This window comes from Agelaius tricolor, unplaced genomic scaffold (assembly GCF_023055355.1).
Source record: "Agelaius tricolor isolate 1412-34295 unplaced genomic scaffold, bAgeTri1.0.p SCAF_5, whole genome shotgun sequence".
Classification (NCBI taxonomy): Eukaryota; Metazoa; Chordata; class Aves; order Passeriformes; family Icteridae; genus Agelaius; species Agelaius tricolor.
The window spans coordinates 13,989,837-14,012,787 of record NW_027269265.1 but is presented as its reverse complement, the minus strand read 5'-3'; the positions used below and the strand labels follow the sequence as shown (position 1 = coordinate 14,012,787).

Genomic DNA, 22,951 nt, shown 5'->3' with positions numbered 1-22,951 from the left:
AATTCCTTCATATTTCTAAAGCCCTTTGAGAACCTAGAGAAGTGCAAGGTGTTATTAAATTATTTTAAAATTCCAGCTGTTTTCCTGCAGTAGATTTCATCTTAAGTAAGAATGAATATTAAAGAAAGAATATAGATTTTCTTAAAGCGGATCTTCGTGGACCGCCTGACAAAGTACATTCATTGCTATACTTTCCATCTCTTTTTTCTTGGTGATATGTAATTTTAGTTTGATTTAGCTATTACTTCGTTACTTTAAGAATAAAAGTTCACTGAGGATGACACTTGTCTCACAAGGAAGACTTCCACTCCAGTAAAAGTGAAGTAAACCTCTCCTTTCCAGTCAGAAGAATATTCTCCTGTAATGCTTCTTTCATAAATATTGGTGCAGTGCTTAATAATGTCTTCTGTATAGAAATCTTGTCTCTCTAGAGAAATACATTGCTCTAAGAGCCCCAGAGATAGAAAAGTAAAATCCTTAGCTCACTACCTTAAACCTGGCATTTTCTAGATGCAGTGTTCTGCATGGCTTGATTTTGTTTTGTTTGAAACCACAGTATTTCTATTACTTTAGAACCTGTTGAAATGCAGACTGTTAGCATGCTAATGTAAATTCTGAAAAGGAAACTAATTTGTACTGTTTTCTTAGGTTACAACAAAGATTTTTTTTTCTATTAAAAAAAAGAAAAATTTTGATGATGTAAAGGTCCATGAGTTAAACTGCAACTCTTTGTGTAAAAAGGAAAAAAGCCACCTGAAAATATGAGTAAAATGTGTTTTGAGCTGCAACAATGAACTCTTTCAAAACAATGCTGTCACTGTTTCAGTACTTTAAAGTGACACTGTGATTTTCAAGTATTAATAAGCATCCAGGGGGAGCTAGGGAGTAAAAATTTTGCTTTTTCTAGTGGTATATAAGGAAATATGAATACAGAGAGAAGTAGTATAAATGACTAATTCGTATTTTGGGGTTGGGGCTTTTTTTACTAGGAACTTTTGATAAGAAACTGGTCAGCCATTCTGAGAGTGGTGGAAAGCCTGTCAAGGTCACTACCAAGGACAAGAGAGTCAATTAGTATGCAGATCAGAGCCAAGGAGTTCAAAGGTATTGTTCCAATTCAATCACATTAGCCAGGCCAGTAATGAACAAACGGCATGACCTTAATCAGGGAGCCTGAACCACTCATTGAAGGGTAGTCTGTGTGTCTCTGTGTGTATTTGGGGGGGACCAGGAGGAGGGGTTAGGGTGGCAAAAAGGATGTGGTTTCTTTTGTTGTTGTTGTGGTTTGGCTTGGGCTTTTTTTTTTCCTTCGTCTTTTTTTTTTAAAGGGACAGCAAGCCCAGTCTGCTTAATTAGCCACCAGTAGTGGAAACTTATTTCTGGGTTCTTGTGTGCTGAAGTACAAAATTGCTTTTATTTTTGGGTGATAACTGAAACAGCTTCAAATGGACAGGTGGCTTGAATATTTTAATAAAATGCATTCAGTGATATGTTAAAGGGTATGCAGGAGGAGGGAGATAACCTTATGTAAAACACCAAACCAAATTTTGCAATTACAGTTTCTCTCACACTGTTCTAATTTTCTGAAAGTCAACACGCAAGGAATATTCTGAGTGATTTTTTTTCCCCTTAAACATAACGTAAAGTAATCCACACTCTAGTTAATAATGGAAAGAGTGCTTATTCAGAAGAAATAATTCTTTAGAATTCTCGGTCAGATAAATATTGCATCGTACATAATTATATTTTAGATATACAAATTGCTAAGTTGTTTCATGCTCTCAGCACAATGCACACTGCATGTTTCAGTGTACTCGATTTAGTACAGTCAAAAAGCAGCATTCATATTCACCTTAACAAATGCCCACTTTATTATAAGCTTACAAAATGTATTTCTCTGCTATTTTTCATGTACACATAAGCACTTTCAAACACTTCTACAGAAATGTGTACATAGTGAGGACACAATAATAAAATGACAGGATATATCTGTACTCATTTATATATTATAATGTCTGCATGTTTCTGCAAAGTGATTTTTGAATGCATACTTAGGATTCCATTGAAATTTCTACATAAATCAGGTCTGTGTTCCCTTTTTTATAAGCTAATGATTGAATTTGGTAGCCAAAAATACTAAAATAACATTTCAAAGGGTAACATTTTTCTGCCTTTGGATATGTAAACACATAGTTTCTGCGTGAGGAAAGATTGAGAAAAAAACCTCTGCAAGAAATCAATATTAACCATTGAAAATGTGAATGATGCTTAAAATACATCCTCATGGTTTACCTGCAAGTTTTGTGTTCACGTGGTTTACTTACAAGTTATTGTGTTGTGTTTATATATACAATAAATTGTAAGTTTTCTTTATCTTTGGGTAACATTTGCTCAACAGTTACTTCAATTGGATCAGATTATCAAAGAAAGCTGCAGGCTTCATTGGGGAGACTGCAGAAATCATTCGTTTCTCTGTAAATGAATCGTAATAGGCAACTAAGATTTTAGGAATCAAGGGGCACTTGTGTTTTTTTTTTTTTTCTTTCACTCTCTCCCTCTCTCTTCTTTTCTGGGGAGGTACTTCATCATATCTCACTAAAACGGAAGATGCATAACAGAAATGAAACTATTCTAGGCTATGAAGCACCCTAGGGGTTCATGAATGTTGGGGGAGGAACACTGATTATACAATGCAATAACATATTGAGACACTATTTCAGTTTTACACTTGGTATCAAGTAAATACAGGATATCTCACCCATGAAGGGTGATTATCTTTCATGAAGGGAGGAAATGAGTTATTAAGGTCTTTCTCAGGAGCAAAACAAGGATAAGAATCTTTATTAATGTAAGAAACATTTTTTTCCCCCTACAGTAATATACTTCCTTTTTAGCAAAGATATGGATTTTTTTTTGTCTTTAAATTGTCTGTATCTCAGAATGGAACACATATCAGTTTTAGCTGACACCACTGCAGTGCTTGAGAATATTGTTATAAAACATGTGCTCATTTTTTTTAATCTAGATCACAATTAATAACATTTTTAAGCATGCAATGTCTATCTCTCATAAAAACACTTGTAAAGTATTTGACATTTGATTTGAGGATATTAAAAGATTGTTTAAAAATAAACATACACCAGCAGAGCACAATTTTCACACGATTATTCAGATAGTCAATAGGTCCTCTTTGATCATATTATTATGATGCTTCTGCTGGATTTCAGTCTAAGACAGGCGTATTTTTTGCTCTCTCTCTCTCTCTCTGTCTCTGTCTCTGTCTCTCTCTCCTCTCCCACCCCCCCACCAAACAAGGTCATAGATTTTTTTAAATGAGGACTAGAAGTTCCAAGTACAAGATTAAGTAAGTTCTAACAGTGTTATAAAAGTAAGTGCTTTTTTCTACAATAAAAGGTGTTTAAAAGGTTCGCTACAGCTTTAAACAGAATTACAATTTACTTCTTTCAAGTGTCCAGGCCATAAATTCTTCTCAATTCCCTCTCTCTCTCCTTGTCGGAATTAATGAGATCAGATTTGATCAGGGCAGTGATGTGTTCAGAGCCAAATCACACAACAGCGCGCGTGCGGTAATGGAATTTGCATCTAATGCATACATAAATCAAACATCTTTCTGGACATTTTCATATGCATAATGTCATTTCATCCAGTTCTCTCTGTGCAGAGGGGGAGATTTTTCTCTCTGAGAGAATGACTTTCTTTAATGCTTTCATTTTATTTTCGCTGACTACAATCCCCGAGAATGCGCTCGGTCGGAGAATCTTTCGGGGCGCGGTTGACAGTTCCTTTTCCAAGAGGGGTCCTTCACATTTATCATGCCTCTTCCTCGGGGGCTTTGTTATGCAAATGTGGCTGAAATTGATAATTCCAAAGTGCTTCATTTCGGTTCCTTGGCGGTTGGAGATGGTAGATAAAAAGAAACTGACAAGACACACTGATTGCCCTCAATGCTTGTAACTCTCTTGCTAACAAGGCTCGATATTGTTAAAAATTCCTATTGTTATCAGGGTGGCAGTTCCATTATGCAGGCCTTGCAAATTTCTCATTTGAATATTAACCCTTTAATCACACAGCTCTGCTCCCCTCCCCCAGCCCCAAGCCAGTTGCCCTCGGGTGGGTCAGAATGCAAACTAGGAAATTATTACCCTATTATTAGTGAAAACTATGTATGTGTGCGTTTTGTTCTGTTTTGGTTTTTTGCTGGTTTTGGGGTTTTTTTGGTTTTTTTGTTCCCTAAACTGCATCTATTAATCATTTTTTCAATGAGAATTTTTTACTGTAAAAGAAAAAAAAAGGCTTTAACAAAACACATCTAGCAGAGACAAACAGAACTGGATTGTTTAAAGTTAGGTTTGGGAGAATATTTACATCGAAATATCTGTTCGCAGAAGTCAAATTCAGTAGCTCCGGGAAACTGGAGAAGTTTCATTATTTTTAACTTGTATGTACTTGCACTTTATGTTCTAACTTAGGTAGGCCTCAGGGAGGGGATAGCGTGTCTTTATATACCAGAGATACATGAGATTTTCAGCTGCCGGTCCTATGGCTGCACCATCCCTATCTCAGGCTCGCCAGCAACAAACTTCCAGCCTACAGACAGGTGGCTGAAATAAAGGAGTAGAGAAAAAGGGAACTTGAGAACACAAGGATTTCTGGAGCTGTGGGTTTTTTTTTTTAATTTTGAAGCACACATGCCTATAACTTCCACTGTTAAGCACATATTATTATTGACAGATTTCACTTACGTAATTACAAAATACTGTTAATAAATGGAAGGGGAAGGACTGATTCAGGGACCTGATGTTGCAGTCTCGATGATTCACAAGAGTTTTTCTTGTAGCTTCGGTGAACACTGCATCAGGCCCTAGAAATAACATAAAATCAAGAAATGACGAGTTCAAGCTAAAGATTATGTCACACATCAAAAGAGCATGACTGGTTGCCTACTGATTTACTCATTGGTTAACAAAATTGTGAGGTCTGGAATTGCAAATATCCATGTAATATTACCCCCATGTGTGTGTCCATAGAAGGTGAATTCTTTCCCACCAAGTACATGCCTTCAGGCTCATATTACAATTATAGGTTCATTTTAGTTTGTCATCTTTTTGGGGATACCTGACAAAGTTCCAGCTAAAGTAAATCTTGGTGTGACAAAGGTAAGTACTGCAGATGCTGGATGGAAGTGGAGAAAGGAAGAACTGGCACTGTAAAATGAAGCACAGTTCACTGCTATCACCAGGCAGCTGCAACAATCTAATATTTTTCTACAATTACTAAGAAGATACATCTCAACCAGCTCAAGTCAAAGGAACGTCAAAGTTTTCCACTTTCTTAACTCTGAAATCTTGCAGAGATGTGTCTGCCAAATTACAGTAAATAAAAAAGACACTTGCACAACAATAACTGAATATTTCTCTCCCCCACTCTATAAAAAAAAAAAAAAAGAAAAAGAAAAAGAAAACCCTTTCATGTTATTGTAGGAACTCTTGGGAAGCTCATACTTCTTTCTTTCATTTACAGGTGTGATGGCAGATTAAATCCATGACAGGATACAGTGATAATGCCCACTGTAGAGCCATGTGAGTTACAACAGCTAAATTTCCCATGCCGGTGCTTTTTCTTTCAATTATCTGAAAACACCCTGTTAATTTTTAATGTGTTCATACCCTCATTCTGTTACCAAAACTACTACCTTTTCCCCCCTCCCTTCCTACTTCAGAAATAGATTTCACTAAACCTGGCTGCTGTAAACTCATTATATGATTCTATCATTTATTCTATCCATTAGAGTAACCAGTGTTAGTGCTTTTCCCCCTACTTGAGTCTGTCAAGTACTGTTATTTATGCTCAGTGGTATTAATATCTCTGGTTGTATTATGGTTGTGCACTCAAAATCTCTAATACAATCTAAGCTTGGCAATAGAGACTGCATCAGCTATCAATAATCAAAAAGTCTCATGCAAGTTGTAGGTATTAATAAGAGTCAATATTACATAAATGTAATTAATATCTTCTGCTTGGTATAAAGAATAATCAGTAGTACTGATGGTTTTAAAAAGATCCTCCTCTTCAGAATCAGAGAGCGTGCCCATATTATGAACAAGAGAATTAAAGATTTGACAGTACGATTTTGACTGTTTCTTTTTTTCGGTTACCCTTGACAATGACTCTGCTGTAACCTGGCTACATAATGTTATCTGCTGTCTTTAGGTGGAAGAGGGCTTAAAAGTTGATTTTTTTCTTTCTCTGCTCTATTTCAGTGGGTTAATTTCACTAACAAAAGGATTTTCTTGTTTTCTGTAACAGGAAAACCTCTTAGGTAATTTGTGACCATAGAATTAGAGCAATACAGCTAAACTAATATATATGCAATGGTTTCATTATGCATAAGAGCAGGCACTCTTTACTTTGCAGCCCAAAATACACAAAGCACCCATTAGAATGAAGAGGCCTGTGATGTCTCTTCATGTGCAGAGTGTAAAGGTACATGAATGTCCTTGCTTGTTGGCATTTAATTTACCAGTTGCCTCTGTAGTGGAGCCTTGGCAGATTCAGCTTGAATCTGAAAGACAGGCTGTCATACTGAGAGTCTGCTGCCTACTGCTGAAATTGAGAGGCTTGGCAGATATGCAAACAGTAACTGGGTTTGAGTTGTTTTGATTACAAGTTAAACAGAAAGTCATTGGCAGGGCCAATATAAATCTGCTGAGGTTTTTTGGCAAAATCTGTGGAGGTATTTCTATAGATTCTGCAGAATTCTGTAGCACCTTGATTTCACATCAAAGAATGTCCACCTCTGAACCCGTTCTGCGGATAAATGTGTCAGAAACGTGAGTGTACATGTTTAACTCGCTGAGAGCTTCCAGATTCAGAAATATAAAGCACATTAACAACATGCTGTACCACACCACCTTTGTACACTTGATAAATTGTGAAACCAAATGTTTCACTGAAGTTCAGGTGGATTTTTGGAGAAGTAAATTAAGGTAATTTATAAACAGCTGGAACATGAAGGCAAAATAGATTTTAATGGGAGTTTCAGGTGAGCAAATGAAAAAAAAAGAAAGGATTGGACCATGTCCTGAACTCAGCTATGTCGGTTGAAATGCTGAGATATTTCACCAATACATTTTTTATCACATTAATCAAGATTTTCTGAAGCTGCTTCCTGCATGGAATGCAGTGCATTAACAGTGGTTTGACTTGGTTCAATTCAGTCTGCAACTGGCTTTTTTCTCCCCTTTTCAATAACTTTGCCTGAAACACCATATTTGACTAAAAATCCAGACCTGATAAAATCCAAATGCTCATTCCAAATTTATTTCCTTACAGAATTTATCTCCCTGACTAATCTGCAATGCTCAGTTGATAAAAGTAACACAAACTGACATTGTATAAGCAAAAAAAGGAGTCTGTAAACTTTAGTTATATGTGCTTTTGCAGTGCAACCCCTGCTCAATTCTAACTTAGTGTTTTGAACACTAACACATCCTTTAATAAAATTTCCATGCAATTTTAAGGCAAAACCACAATAATTTTGGAGGGAGGGAAAAGAGTACATATAATTGTCACTCCTATTGTTTCTGTCTGACTGGCTGTAGGCAGATTTCTGCAAGGCTGGCTAGAAACAACACATTGATTTACAGAGGCAGGAATATCTCCACAATTCAAAGGGCTAAGACACCTTTATTTGAAAACTGAGAATCTGCAAAATGTGGTAAAGTTCTTGGACAGGACCCAAATGTATGGAATCTTTTTCTCATCTTTTTTTTTTTTTTCTTTTTTCCCTTCTCTACTTGTATCAGCTACTTTGCCTATTACAGCCTTCTAGGCAGGAAAAAAATGCTACCTTTGAATTTGCACAAATTATTACGAACCTCATGTTATTTTTTACAAAACCCGATTTGAGCAAATTGATTAGAATATGAACACTGTTATCTAAATGCTCTTTGTTTTCAGTTCTGACAAACTGAAAATGCACATTATTTTCCTGTGAGAAGTAAATGTTTGTTTTCTTTGGAAATTACTTCACTCATATTCTCTTTCTCATATTGAATGTCCCTTTCCCTTGAGCAAACAGAATGAAAGAGTTTATATGAATGGACCATGCTTCACTCTGGTTAACAGGTAACAATAGCATTTTAGGACTTTCATTTTTGGATGCAGGTTGAAAATATATGCTTTTTGCCTTTTTTTTTTTTTTTTGCCTTTCACTGTCCCATATACTTATCTTCAAAAAAAGTGAATTTAGGAAGCTTTAAGCAGCATACTCACCCAATACTGCAACCCAATGCAAATTTTTAGAGAACGCTTACAAATGTCAAATCCCTCTGAAAGTGATATACTTTATTACTGTTCTTTCTTATAATACAAACATTTCAGTGCAGCTCGGAGCTTATTTTTCAAAATATACAGGATTTTGATATATGGACAACAGGAGAATATGTATTTTAGATATAATGCCATAAGTGCTCAAAAGTTATTTCTGAGCTGATTTAACATGGAAAATCTCCAGGTAGATTAATTTTATAGGCTGCTTTTATGGGTGTAACATTTCAAGATGAGAAAGCCGTGCTTCTGAAATTTAGTTTCGGCAGATTTCATTGGCACCTCCATCTCCATCTTTTATTACCTTAAAGTTGAAATTTAATCTCTCCCTTTTTTTTTTTTTTTTTTCTTTATCCCCCTGATTTTTTACTTAATTCCTAACTGAAGTGGCTGGGCCTGTATTTTTGTTCTCAGGTTGTGTTGTGTCTATTACTGTCTAACTATTTACATGCTGAAGGAAGAAACAAAATCATTACAAAAGAAGCACTTACATAACTCTGCTTAGAAATTACAAGACCTGTGATGTTGAAGATTTTTACTGGGACAGGCAGCTACAGAAGGAGATTAAGCAAATGCTCCACAAAACCCTCTTTCCAAATGGCTGAATTAATTACAGTGGTAAGAGCAAGTTGCCCCAAACCCAGCTGCAGTATTGTGGTAAAAGCAGAGCTTGAAACTGCAGCCCTTGCACACAAAAAACTTCTGAAACATGATTTTTTAAAGAAACACCTACTTGTAACATTGCCAACAGAGGCTGTGTGGCAATGACAGGAGAATGTGGGCTATACACAAGCATATTTAGTAATGTTTCTGCACAACTCTTACTATGGATTCAATACACACTTCATGAATGTGTTTAGAAAAAAACCTATGAACAGCAGTGCACATTTAATAAGATGTATGTTTTTCTATTTCTGAAACATAGTACTGAATGCATTGCAACTGCATATGGAAAGTGACTTTCATGCATGTGTTAAGGATGCTTTATAAAACTCAATACCTCAGCCATTTGGTTGGTTGTTTTTATTGTTATTTATTTCTTTGACTGTGGCATAGAACTGGTCAGTATTCTGGCCTGATGGCCTGCAAAAATTGCTAAAAAAGGAGGAATATATTTTTTAGACTTCAGGAGTACAGGTTAAGGGAAAGAAAAACAAGTATTTAAACCAGAAAATGCGTGTGTGTGTCTTTGTGAGTGTGTGCGCGTGCATGTTTGGAAATTCACAAAATAACTCTTTCAGGCTGTGATCTCAGTTTTTATGACTGAATTACATACCTTAAAAATTGGTCTCGTTAATATAAATGCTAAGAAACTCTCAACAATTGTGGTGCCTACTGTAATAAAATTCTCTGTTAGAGAATGACAGAGATACAAAACACTAAACAATGATGATTTCCTTGCTACCAAAGCGATTGCATAAATTAGGTGTGCATTAAGTTCCCAATGATTTATAGCAGCTGAAAGTTACAAAAATGATTACATTTGATGTTTCTTTATAAAATACAAAAAAGATTATATTTACTCACAGAGTAGTTAAAAGAAGGAGCTAAATCTAGATTATAGAATCTGTTTTATAGAGATTTTTGTATACCTTTGTTATAATTTTTTTCTGTAAATTTTCCTTAAAGATATATTTCATTAGTCAAACTTGCATATACTATTTGTTAGTTTGGAAAAAAAAAACACTTTATTTTTTCTCCTCTTGCCCTCCTCACTGCTAGCCTATTAGTGGAAGTGGCATTTTATTGATTAGACATTTAATAACAATATTCTTTTATATTTGCTCAAATGTTTAACTGTTTGCATTGTAGCTAGTGTAAAGGTCCCTAAGAATGGTACAGCTGAAATGGGAGAATGAAGAAATGTATTGGCTATGACAAGAAGAAGTAATTGCTTTTCCTCAAAGGATCAGATGTGGTATAGTTGTTTGAAAAACAATCTAAACAACATTTTGTTCACCATTGATTTTAAAAGCATTAAAATTAGTTTTTATGCAGCTATACTCATTAAGCTTTTATGTATACTGTGTAGGGTGAATAGTTAAGAAGCAATAAAGCATTCTGCAGTAAAATATACTTTGCCAGTTGTCAGAAGAAATAAAATACATAGATTGGGAATGTTTGTTTCCTGTAGAATATTGCGATATTTGCCATGTTAATTACAATCCAAATAAAGCCATTTTATTTGTGTATTTTAAGCAGTCTTGTAGCTGTAGATGGCTAATACAACTGTTATTGAAAGTGTTGGGTTTGGGGTTGTGTGTTCACACTGATGAGAAACAATCATCAGCTACATATATCCCAACAATTCTTGCATTCTAAAAATAAATCTTCTCTCAGAAATTGGTGTTCCAAAGTCTAATTGTAAATTTTAGGCTCAAAAAACAAATGAAAGTGCCATGCAGTGCAATTTTCTTCTGTACTCCCTTTAATTCCTCATGTCAGTATCTGCATTCATACACAAACTAGTTCCTCTAATTTCACTGAGTATTTAGCAATTTATTAAAAAAAGAAATAGTCTGGAAAGCAGCAACAGCATAGTCCCCAAGGAAAGGAAACTTATTTGGTTATTACCTGGAAGAGCATAACCTTTTATTTTGTTTCTCAAAAATGAAGAGAGGAGTATATGTACAGTACAACAACATGCCATCAGAGAGAATAATGCATATAAAAATGAATTCCTGTTATTTTGTTCAGGTGTGTTTGTGAATAAAAAATGGAATTTTGAAAAGTCAATTAAAATGCATTTAAATTCTTTAACACCAGAATTCTTTAATGTGAAAAATTTTTCTAGACAGTTTGTCAGTATCGCTGTAAGCACTGTGCTGTGATCAGAACTGGTCTCCCCCACCTACGACTGTGAGATGGCTCAGAAATGCATTACACCTTCCTGTCTCAAATGAGGAGACCACTCTTGAAAACATGGAAGTACTTATAAAGTAAATAACCTTTAATTAAATATCATTGTCTAGCATTAATCTTTATAGCTCTGTTCCCTATGGAAATAAAAGTGGATATTCAATTTGTTTTGATTATGCATGAATTTTAACAGAAGTGTTTCTTTCTATATTGCTGTGTTCTTCAAGAAAGCAGCATATTTGTGTCTGCATAAGCCATTAAGAAGATGGTTCCTCATTAATGTGAAATAAGAGTGACTCATTTCTGTTGTATATAAATAGATTGACATTTAGAAAGATTAATTATTATTTTTAAGAATAAACATCAATTCATATGTGGCTGGTGTTAACCTTCCTGTTCAGTCTGAAATCCCAGTTATTTTCAGAGGTAACTGTGAAGTGAAATACAAAGTGTTTCTATTGTTAAATAGGTATTGTTCGTGGTACCTGCTGATTTCAGGGATGTTTAGTTGCACAAGTCAAGATAAACTTTTCTTCTAAACTAGGATTTGCATAGTAGTGCTTTATGTACATGCACAAGACAGATCAGGGGCACATACTTAAATCCTGCTTCCATAATATCATGAAAAAAAACTCCGTTCAAAAGGGTATCTTCAGCCTCATACATTTTCATTCATCTTTTCCATCTTCACTTAGGATAATTTTGTGTCAGCCAGGTCAGGAAAGTCCTGAAATTCTATCTCAGTGCTAGGTCACAGTGCCAGGGTGCATCCCACTTCATCAGACTCTTGCAGCACTCACCAACAGGTCTTCTGCTTTTGGCAAACAGAAGTTAATCTACTCTTGGTGAAAACATCCCTTTTAGTGCTGAGCTAATGCTGTCTCCTGTGCTAACCATGGATGAGGGATAAGCAAAGGGGAAAAGGGTGGTCTTTCCAACTCTTCAGTATTGGAGTATAGTTTTTGCTCTGGCCTCTAACAGTGAAGTGAGGAAGGCAGGTTTCATGGTGAATGAGGAGTAGTCCATAATCTCTGTAATAATGCTCTGCCTGACATGGTCTGAGGATGCTTGTCCTCAGTGCAGTAAACACTGGATTTTTTTGTAGCTGTGTGGCAAGACACACTTTGCCACTCCTCTGTGGCTATGCATTTGCAGGAGATGTCAGAGAGTGTTTAAATAATGTGTAATGGCGTGTTGCTCTTTCATCATTTAGGGAAGTGGCTCTCCCCTGTGACAGTCATTATATGCTCAGTGCTGAACCTTGGAAAACACTTTTAATCCTGCCTGTTGTGCCCACACAGCTAGGCAAATGCATACACTCAGCACAGAAGCATTATCCCAATGTATAACATGATGTTTAGTGATGAAGCCTGAACAAACTGAGCCAATGCAGACCCTGGGAAACATCCACTGCAGAGGCAGAGCTGTGGGCAGATCCATCAGGGTAGAAAATAGCCCCAGGAGCAGAATTCTCTGCACTAGGCAGGGATCCCAGCAATTCCTCTCACATCCTGGCTCTCTACTCTGCAAACAAGGTGAAGAGATAGAAATAAACAAGGGAAGTGAAACAGCACAAGGGAAGGTCACAGCAGAATGTGTGATTTTGAGGAGAAAACAGAGAAGCAGCATTCCTCTCATTTTTGCACATACAGCCTCCATTCTGGTTATAGGAAAGGAGTAGGGTCTGCAAAGACAGAATGCTTGTGGATGGCTGTCCTGCCATCCCACTACATATCATCAGGATCCCAGACTTCATGTACAGTCAAAAAGAAGGTGCAGGTTTTTAATGCTGCTGTTTTGAATCATAATTCAGAAGCTCTTCTGACTCCAGAGGAATCCTTGACGCTGCCAGAAGAGAGACAACGCTGGGTCTCACTGCGTAGGCATTCAACAGTTACATTCTCCTGAGAGTCCCTCCCTTTCTTTCACTTAATGGGAGGTAGAAAGCTGTTGCTGGGGATGTTGGCTGTGCAGTGACCAGGCTGGGAGCGCCACAGCCTAAGGAGTATCACAAGTGTGCCCTCCCACAAGTGTGCGAAGAACCGCAACAATTCTTTTTAGAAACAAGGTAGACCAAAATAAAAAATTTATCTGCACATCTCAGGCTATAGACCTTCTCTGGATTAACTCTTGCTTCAAATCTAACAGCTATCATTAGATAAGTATTATCTTTTTCAACACATTTGATAATTGCATTGGGGGATAATCTACCCTAAACCTCACTTAGAGGTTTCACCTAGAGGTTTCAATGCTGTTAACACTGAGAATCTGGAATACAAATTTAGTCTTTAGCTGTTGATATTTGCAATTTTGTAGAAATTTTAATTTTTTTTTCCTTCTGGATGAAGATTCCCCTTGTATTAAATCCTTACATATCTCTAGAGATGTGCTTAAACCGTAATCAAGTTGTCCTTTGCATTACTCAGAGTTATTTACATCTTCACTCTGAGTCCTCCTCCAATTCCATCTCTGAAGTCTTTCCTGCTCCAAAATCTTTCCAACCCTTCTAGGACTACTCCCACTGCTATTAAAAGCACATGTAACGTTTCTGCTTCTACTCTGTATTCCCATTTATTCTTCTAAGGCCCAACCTAGTCCTTTTAGCTACAATGTCACACATTAAGCTCCTGAGAAGGAGATGAAGGGGATTAATAGATCTAGAAGTCAATTTTTAAAAGTTTACACCAGAGTGAATGCTATTATAAAAGCCTTTAATGAGAATGAACCTGTGCAAATATCACTGACTGCACCTCTTCAGCATTTGTTTTACAGTAGAGATGGTTGCACATTAAATGTCTTTTGGCAAGGAAGTTAAGGATTCTATTGGGAGCACTTTTAACATCCACTTTTTGGTACTCTATTCCTTGGGAGATCATATTGTTTCCTACTTGAGTAAGTCTATCAAAACCTGCCCTTGCTCAGGAAAGCATCATTTTGTTAGCACTCATTTTCAATCTTTCTGAACTTGCCAGTAAAATGCATTTCAATGGGCTTGTTCAATGTGGTATGAACGCAGACAAGAAGATAATTAGCTGTGGCTGGAACAAAAAGAGTAGAAACAGAAGTTGAAAGTTGCCCTGAAAATATTCTGATCTAAAACTCAAAATGTTGATTATTTGCCATAATTTCTTCTCTAAATTATAACCAACTGGTTCTATTACAGATGCTACTTCCTAGTGTAAGTGAAACTCTCTGAGGAGTAGTGATAAGTCAGTGAAAGTGTGTGGAGGAGGGGGTGAAAGAAGCACAGTCAAGAGGATGTGGTGAGAGGAAATGATGAAAGGGCATATTAACATAGCAGGAAACAGCAGAACATGTGGCAAACACACTGAGGACTGCATGCATTTTATGTGTCAAATTACCTCCAAAGAGGGTTTTTTTTGGAATTTAAAGCATAGTAAGAAAGTATATTGCAAAGCTCTCAGGACCTAATTATGTGGGACAAATTAGTTTGCAAGACCTTCATAATCTGTCTAAAGATGTGGGTGTAGAATTAAGTTAACGAGCAGGTTATTTTGAGTGAGTGTCTGAAACTCCAGTTGTGCCACATGTAAAAGAGCTTATGTGCAATAAACAGAAAACTGCAGGAGGTTCTGATGCACACCTGAAACACCAGAGTGATGTAAGGGAGATAAGACAAAAGGAAAGAGCTCACAGTGGCTCGTTTGGGCAAAATGGGCTCAAATGTCTTTGAAGACTGGTAGCAAACATTACAGAGCTGCAGTTTAAGTGAGAACAATTCGCAGATTCTGTGTCATCATAATGAAACACATTTTCCATGGCTTAGGTGACTCATCTACTACGTCTAAATACCTCAAGGTATTTAGAGATCACAACAGAATTAAGATCTGAGAGATGCTAAAACAGACACCATACCTGCAATTTTAGCCTTCAGTTGGGAACCAAGTGGCAGCAAAAGTTTGTCTTTTGTCAGAAATTTCAGATGAATGGGAATAATGGTGTCTGTGAAACAGACTTAGCATGGACCCTTTCAGCACAGACAACCTGGTTGAGGGGATATGATAAAAACTGAAAAAAAAAATCAAATTAAGTATATTAGTGCTTATATAGATTATATATTAGGAAATATGATTCTTACTTCAAGCTAAAAAGTGTTAATAACAATCTTTGAATCATGAGACTTTAGATTAGTGATCAAGCCAATCATCTGTGTGGAATCTTTAGTGTGTTTGAAGTAATCTGTATCTCAAAAGATAGTGAGAGTTGAAAACTTCTGTTCTCATTGTGTCTGTCTTTTTATCCACTGCCTATTTTTACTGTTTCCTTTAATTTGTGCACCTAGAGATGTGACAGAAATGTGATCTTTCAGTTACTCCAAGAACTTTTTATCTGCTGGGTCAAGATGTTTAGCCAGCTTGATCTAAAGCATAGTTTTTAATTCAGCCTGACACATTTTTACATCTCCAGAAAATCTCAGATGACACAGTTTTTGAAGAAAAAGTTTCAAAAATGCAGGGATTAATCCCCAGCATCAGCCCCTTTCTGGCTGGTAGCATAGTAATGAATACAATCCATTTTCTAACTAAGAAAATGTCTTCTTCAATAACAAATTATAGGTTCATGCGAAGCAGTAGTGTCCAAAGAACAGTATATATATCTTGAGAGGTGGACTGTAGTAATCTTTTTTTCCCTATCATTTTTATTTGTTTTAAATACACAGTTATTTATAATTGCCTTAGAAACAAATTTTGCAGTGTGTAAAAATCTTCTACTGGTTCAGAAAAATGAGAACAAAATGTTCTCTGCTCAAACAAAGTGTTAATCGTTGTTCTATCTATTGATCCTCTTCAGTGACTGCCCTTCAGCTCATGGGCACAGAACCACCTGTCAGCTGGAGAAGCCTGATTTTAAGCTTTTTTTACTGGTTTTAAAATTAATGTTTATAAGGAACATACTTGCAGTAAAAATGTAAATAGAAATTTTTACTGGAGCTCTTAAACCCTTAGAATGTCACTGTAACTGTACATTGTGCACCTGTAGTTAACAGGTATTAGCATTTCTGTTGTAAGGCCTTGTATTGAAGAGAGATTTGGTTTAAGATAGACAGCAAGTATTTTTGCATTATCATATTAACTCTAAAATTCTAAAATGTGCCTAAAATATTTGGACACTTTTACCATGTGGGAAAACACATATATATATATATATCAAATTGCTTGTCTTTTCTTCCATTTCTTAAAGTAGCATTAGTTGGGGTGTCAATCTAGAAAGATATTATATGTTGATTTTTTTTTTATTTCAAAGTAAAAAAATAAAATTATGGGATATAAATGAATGCATTTAATAAATTTGAGAAGATCTACAAAGCAGGATCTCCAGCAAGTCTGATAGCAGTATGAATGTACTTCAGGCAATTGCACAAGAAATTTAGTAAATAAAAATGGAAGCTGGTTTTATGAGTGAATATTGAAAATGATGCTCTCTTGTGCAGAGAGCACTAGTGCATGTGAAACCCTATGTGCTTTTTACATAATATGCCTCTCTAGTTAACATATAACATAAAGTGTCACAGATCTTTTAGAGCTTGATTCACTATGAAAGAAACACAGCCATCTGTAGTGTGAAAGTTTATGACTCAATTGTCCACACCTTACAAAGTGATTCAGCAAAGACATATCTGGGCCGTGGAAACTTTTCTTTCCCTTATTCCATTAGTTCTTGCTTTGAAAGAATAAAAAAGATCTTTGAGATGCAGTATGCATTTTAATTCTTGTATAGTAAGACAGAGTGCAGATTTAGGCATGTGCTTTTACTTATTATTTTTGTTTCACAAGGCCATTTCCTGCTTCTGAATCATATTTTGAATTTTCAAAGGTGGATTAATAAAATGTGAAAAATGGCAAGTCATTTTCAAAGTGATAGGCGTATGGATAGATTAGATTAGACAGAAATCTGGACAGACCATTGGAGAAATGTTGTTAGACAAAATGGGACTTCTGCAATTACTTCTAGTCCAGTTGTGACCCATTTTGTAGAGGTTATGCAGTGTTATTTTTTAGCTTTCTTTTTCTTAAAAATGCAAAAACCCTATGTAGAGCCTTAGTTAATATCCCATCCTTATGTTCTCATACAAACTGTAAGGCAGCATCCAAAAATCAGTTTGACATTATAAATAACATTCTCATTTCCTCCTTCTTTCTTTCTTTCTTTCTTTCTTTCTTTCTTTCTTTCTTTCTTTCTTTCTTTCTTTCTTTCTTTCTTTCTTTCTTTCTTTCTTTCTTTCTTTCTTTCTTTTTCTTCTCTTTCTTTCTCTTCTCTCTCACACACATACACTGTAAATATAAAATGCATAACTACCCTTTTACATTTGGTATAGACAAACAGAATTCATGTGCCTATGGTCCAACAGATCAGCTGATACACAGTAACTGCAAGGACTTCTGCATTTTCCCTCTTTATTTAGTGTTCTCACTAAGCTTGGTTGTGTGAAGAACTTCCCTTTAGGACTCTGCAATATTTCCTTCTTCCTATCTTTTATTTTGATTGGGGTGGATCCACACCTGACATTGTGAACAAATGAGCTTCAGTAACTTTTAAATCCCACTTCAAGTCTTACTGAGTTCTAACACTTCCTGACAGATTGGGGCAACCCTGTTATATACCCTCTGAAGAAATGGTAAATCTTTCTGCCCTTCATGATAGCTGCCAAGTAGAAGAAGCTGAATGCACATCTAGCCTCACTTTGGAAATCACCTTGCTTCAGGAACATGCTATTTCTCTCATTTGATATCAAATCTTTGCCAGAAACCAACAGTTTCAGACGAGCCAATTTTTTGAGATGAAAGAGCAAGAAAAAGTCAAAGGTATCCCTCCTTTTTCCTTTTTTTTTTTTTTTCCTTTTTTCCCTTGGTTGTTTTTAATCTTGGCATTCTGTTCATGGAGCGATCTTTGTTGCCAACATGTCTGCTGCTTCTCCATCTCTCACCCTTCAGGTTTCTTAAAATAGCTAAGAACACAGAGTTTCTAAGCCCGAAAAACACACTTACTGGGAAAAAGGGTATGCATGAAGTTAAAAAAAATATATATTTATACTGTAAGCCCTGCAACCTGGCTTCCTGCCCACGTTTGGGCATCTGTGCTGTCTCTGGATACCTCAACTGACACATGCCAGATCCAAAGAGGAAGAAATAAAGGGCACTGCTGGTTCAGTGCTGAGCCCATGAACACAGTGCAGTATCTTTGAGAGGTGGGGTTTGCCACCATTAGTCTGCTCATTATCACAGGCCTCTGGAGAGTAGGGTTCAGTCTTTATTATCTGAAATTAAAACTTCTTTCATAATACATACTGTCACTTCAAGCAGAATTCATTTATTCATCCTTTTCATTCTTTCACTGCAGAGTCTGGAGTATGTTTTCAGGTGAGTGCATCTTCAAGTGCAAATCCAAAGGAAGGCATACAGGGCATGGCAAAAGACAGAAGATGATAATTTAACACATCAGATAATTTAACACATTAGATGATAATTTAACACATCAAAAGTTCACATATCTAGAGTTAGTACTAAATTCATGGAAATAGAAACAAAAGTTTTAGAAGGGAGCATAGCAATTCCTCAGGTCTTGGCACATAAATCAAATTCTCTTCTGATGAAGGGGATGAGTTTTTAGAAGGAAAAATTCAAATTGGAAGGAAAAAAAGCTGGCATGCAAGTGAGGAGGAAAGACAGAAGGAAAAATTTTTGATACATATGATAAGCTTCAGAAAAGCATAGGGAGTTCAGAGTGTTGATGCAGGAGTAACTGATCCAGGATCCAAGATGTATGCTATTTAATTTCTCTGAGCTGCTTCTGCTTTCACCTTTTGAAATTTTCATGGATTTGACAAAGGATTTTATTTATGGTCAACAGAGATGAATATATAGAGAGAAGCAAAATGATGGAAGAGTATGACTAACCCTCCTTGTAGCCCTAAAAGACAGTCCTTAAGCCCCCAACAGCCAATGACACACTGTCAAAAAGATTTCCAGTAGCACTGCTTGCCCTTGGCCCATCCCTTACTACCTGGAAACATTTGGCTACCAAGGTTTTTTGCCTTCACAGGGTTTATGCAACAAGGAACTGTAAAAACATAAAGACTGTCAGCTCCAAAGATATTTTTATCCTCTCTGCAGGATTCAAGGATATGCAAAGAGAAGTTGGCAGATTTATGGTACTGAGTTAGGAACTGGTTCTGCACCGGCTGAAGAGCTTGTTGAACTTGCACAAAGCAGAGGGTACAGGCTGGGTGGGTTGTGCCATCTGCTTAGAAACAAAAAGCAAGGGAGAATTTCAACAGCTGTTTGTTGAGTCAGATACTCATCCCTGATTGTTTGTGCCACAGTGGCAGATTACTGCCAAAGAAATGCATCCCCTGTTGTTTAATACACCTGACCTGGATGTTAAAAAGTATACACCTGCTGGAAACAAGCCTTATGATGTAGTGCTCATAAAATGCCAGTGATTCTACTAGAGAAATGTTCTGAAATCAGCATGTTGAGTTCATCCTTGATTCTTTGTAGCTAATAGTGATAAAGCAGGGGGCAGTAGGGATTTATCCCAGCTAACTCTACAAGGTGATTAGGGCATGAGCATGGCACTTCTATTATATTCAGGTTTTCCCCGAGTATGCTCAGTTTTGTTGGGTATGACATACTGCATGTGAGTCACTCATATTCTGCATGAGTCATATGCTGAAGTGTGAAAGCAATGCTGTATCTCTGCCGTTGTTACCCGCTGCTCAGCTGCTGCCATACCACACAGCTCAAGCCAATTGAGCTCACCTTCCCAGCTTGAGCCAGCTCTCATCAGCTGCCTGAGCCCTATAAATGTGATCCATAGGGTTGTCCAACATAAAACTAACAGAAATATCATATGTGTTTGGGATTAGTCTTTGAGTTATGAGTCTGTGGGTTAAACCTCCAAGAGTTCTTCTGAAAGGATTGTAAAGGGTCCAGAAAACATGTTGGCATCTATAAAATGTATTTTAAAAAGGGAAATAATTTATGTAGTCTTTTGAAGTGCACTTGTCTGTAGTACTAAGTAGATAAAAAGTGTTTGTTTTCCTCACAAACCTGATGTTTTAAGACTGCAAACCTCTGTTATGTTTGATGGATTTCTTAAAGATCAAGTGAACCAAGAATGCTTCACACCTTCAAAGTCTGAGAAATTCTGGTGCAGTCACACCCTGGAGGTCAAGCATTAGTCAAACATGGTACATCCATGATAGACTACTGAAGTGGTTTTGGTTTTTTTTCACAGATGAAAAAATAGACCTTCACTTTACAGGTGAGTGTCAAGAAGTTGCAGAATTTGTTTTGGCTGCAGCCATCAAGCTGTTCCCTGCTGTGGCTGTGGTCACCACATAGAACCCCTTTTTATTTGTGGCATACAAACTTTGTTCCAGTTAGGTGGTAATGAATACCTCTGGATTAAAGCTGCTTAATAAATGATATAAAGAAGAGTACAGTTATATTATACCTGTCACTTGTAAGTGTCCAGTGATTTTCCAATGCTGTGATTCATGGAGCTGAAAGAAATGATTTGCCTAAAAAAATATTAGTGCTGATTCTGCCTGCAGAACCCCTTAATTCCTGTTACACATGTCAGCATATTATGACTGTGAGCTGTCAAATTCTAATGACTAAAATTTCATTTTTCTGTCTTTTCATGCTGTGTTTGAGAACTATAGGTCGGAAATAATTCCCTAGCTAAACTCTTCAAATGGTAAACTCAACTGTTTTTGTTCTCTCTCACTTTGTTATTTTCTAAATTTGTGTTTACATTAGTGACTTTCTCCTTTTTTATGTTTCTCTAAGAGAAAAAAAATTGATTTTCTTCCCAGAACCACTATCCATTCTAAAGAACATAATCTTAGTTGACAGCACACAGATTTGATGCAAAAATATTTTTTTTCATCCACTTATTTGATCAAAACATGGATTATTTAAAAGAAGAAGAAGGAAGAGGCGAGGTTAGGAGGAAACAAAAAAACTCTTACCGTTTCATGTGGTTAAATAACCTTGACACTAGAAAATATTTTTGCCATCCTCCTTGAAGCAGGAATTTGTTGACACAATGTTCAATAATAGAGATACAGGACTAATGCTAACATGCTTCAAATACTGCACCAAATAGCATCTATTGATCCACCTGTTATTATGCTTGTTACTGAAATGCTGTATGTAAAGCAAAGGAAACCAGTTTCCAATTTAAGTCATTAATAGATTGGTTTTGAAATTTATGTTATACATGTCCAACAAATCAAGAATAAAAGCATGTGAAAGACTGTGTAGTCCGTATTGAATTACTCATTTTTTCCACAGTAAAAGCCTTTAGCTAGAGATTGACCAAAGAATTTTAAATATCTCATTATATATATGTCATTGTTCAAAGTGTCCCTAAATGGGATTAAACAATACTCACTCAAGAGTTTCCTGTGATGCCTATTCCCCTCCTCTCACCCCCCTTCCCCTCCTCACCTTGACTTAAATTAAAGCTAATGATATGTTTTCAGTGTAAGGTAAAAGAAGGATTTTCCTTGAATGACTTTCCAACATTTTCAAATCTAATTCATTATAAGTACTTCTATCAAATGATTACTTATTTCATCTCTTTGTCTTAGAGGATTTGACTCTAAAATACACATTTGATATGGATTTAATGACCATGTTATAAACTGAAGCAAACTGAAGCAGTATTCACCTACAGATTTCTGTTTGTGCCCAGATTAAAAATAGTACTGGGACAATTTTTCAAAGAATAATAGATTTTTTCCTTTCTGCTGTTTTTCCCCTTGCGTGTACTAGTTTGTCTTGGTTGCTGATTCTTCAATAAAAGGTAGGAGACAGCCTCATGAGCTTCTAAGGAGAGGGAGGAAAGGGCAAAGCAGAAGGAACAGTGGAGAGAGGCTATTTTTTTGCATAAAAGTCTACTTTGGAGTACCAACTCAATGACACCACACATTCTTAAACAAAAGACCTATTTCAAAAACCATTCCCCTTTCCTAAGCCTATGTTAAAAATGTTTCCATAACCATAGGCATAGTAACACTAAATATCTTTATAAGGAGGGAAGAAGCAAATAGTTTTGGTTTCTTACCAAAAAAAAAAAAAAAGTTGAGATAATTAAGGTAGCGAACATATTGCGCTGCTATATTGGTTCAGTCACCTGATCTGTCTCTCCGATCACTATTTTGCACGATATACATGGTTTTGACGGGCTTGTGATAGACTGCTGTCTGAAATTCTTTAATCTGGGTCTCCTGTTTGGCAGTGCAGCAGACTTTGCTATTTTGGGTTTTTGAAACGGAGCCATACTCTGGGAGGATAAGAGATAGCTGTGACTCTGTACTGACTCATCAGTATGAAGGAAAGCCAGGTAAACTCAAACCCAACAGTGGTCCTGTTTGGGCTGCTGCTTGTGCAGATGTGCAGCAGAAGTGATCCCACTGAAATCTGTGCTGTTGCACCTTTGTGCATGCCTGGGTATACCTAAAAATCAGACCCAAATAGCTTTAGGTTAAGAATATAATAAGGATAAAATAAGCATTTAAGGCTGCAGGAGGTATGTGGGAAAATCCAAACTTTCTGGGACTTTGGAGGTGAAACTGCTCAAGTCCCCCCTCAAGGACAGACCGTGCTGTTGCATCAAGGAGTGGCTTTGGCACAGGAGAGTAGATGCTGCTGAGCCTGTCTTTGGCCTGTGTAGGAGAGAAATTTATCAGCCACTTACACATAGCTCAAGT

General features: G+C 36.5%; 1 long non-coding RNA gene across 2 annotated transcripts in view; it reads left to right on the top strand.

Moving 5' to 3' along the window:
• The first annotated feature begins 914 nt into the window (after nucleotides 1-914).
• The window catches only part of LOC139589796 (uncharacterized), a 54,604-nt gene continuing 32,567 nt past the window's right edge, over nucleotides 915-22,951 (top strand). For both annotated transcript variants that reach the window (XR_011679135.1, XR_011679134.1), the window contains exons 1-2: nucleotides 915-1,104; nucleotides 5,542-5,600. This is a non-coding gene — a long non-coding RNA (uncharacterized lncRNA). The remainder of the gene's footprint in view (nucleotides 1,105-5,541; nucleotides 5,601-22,951) is intronic.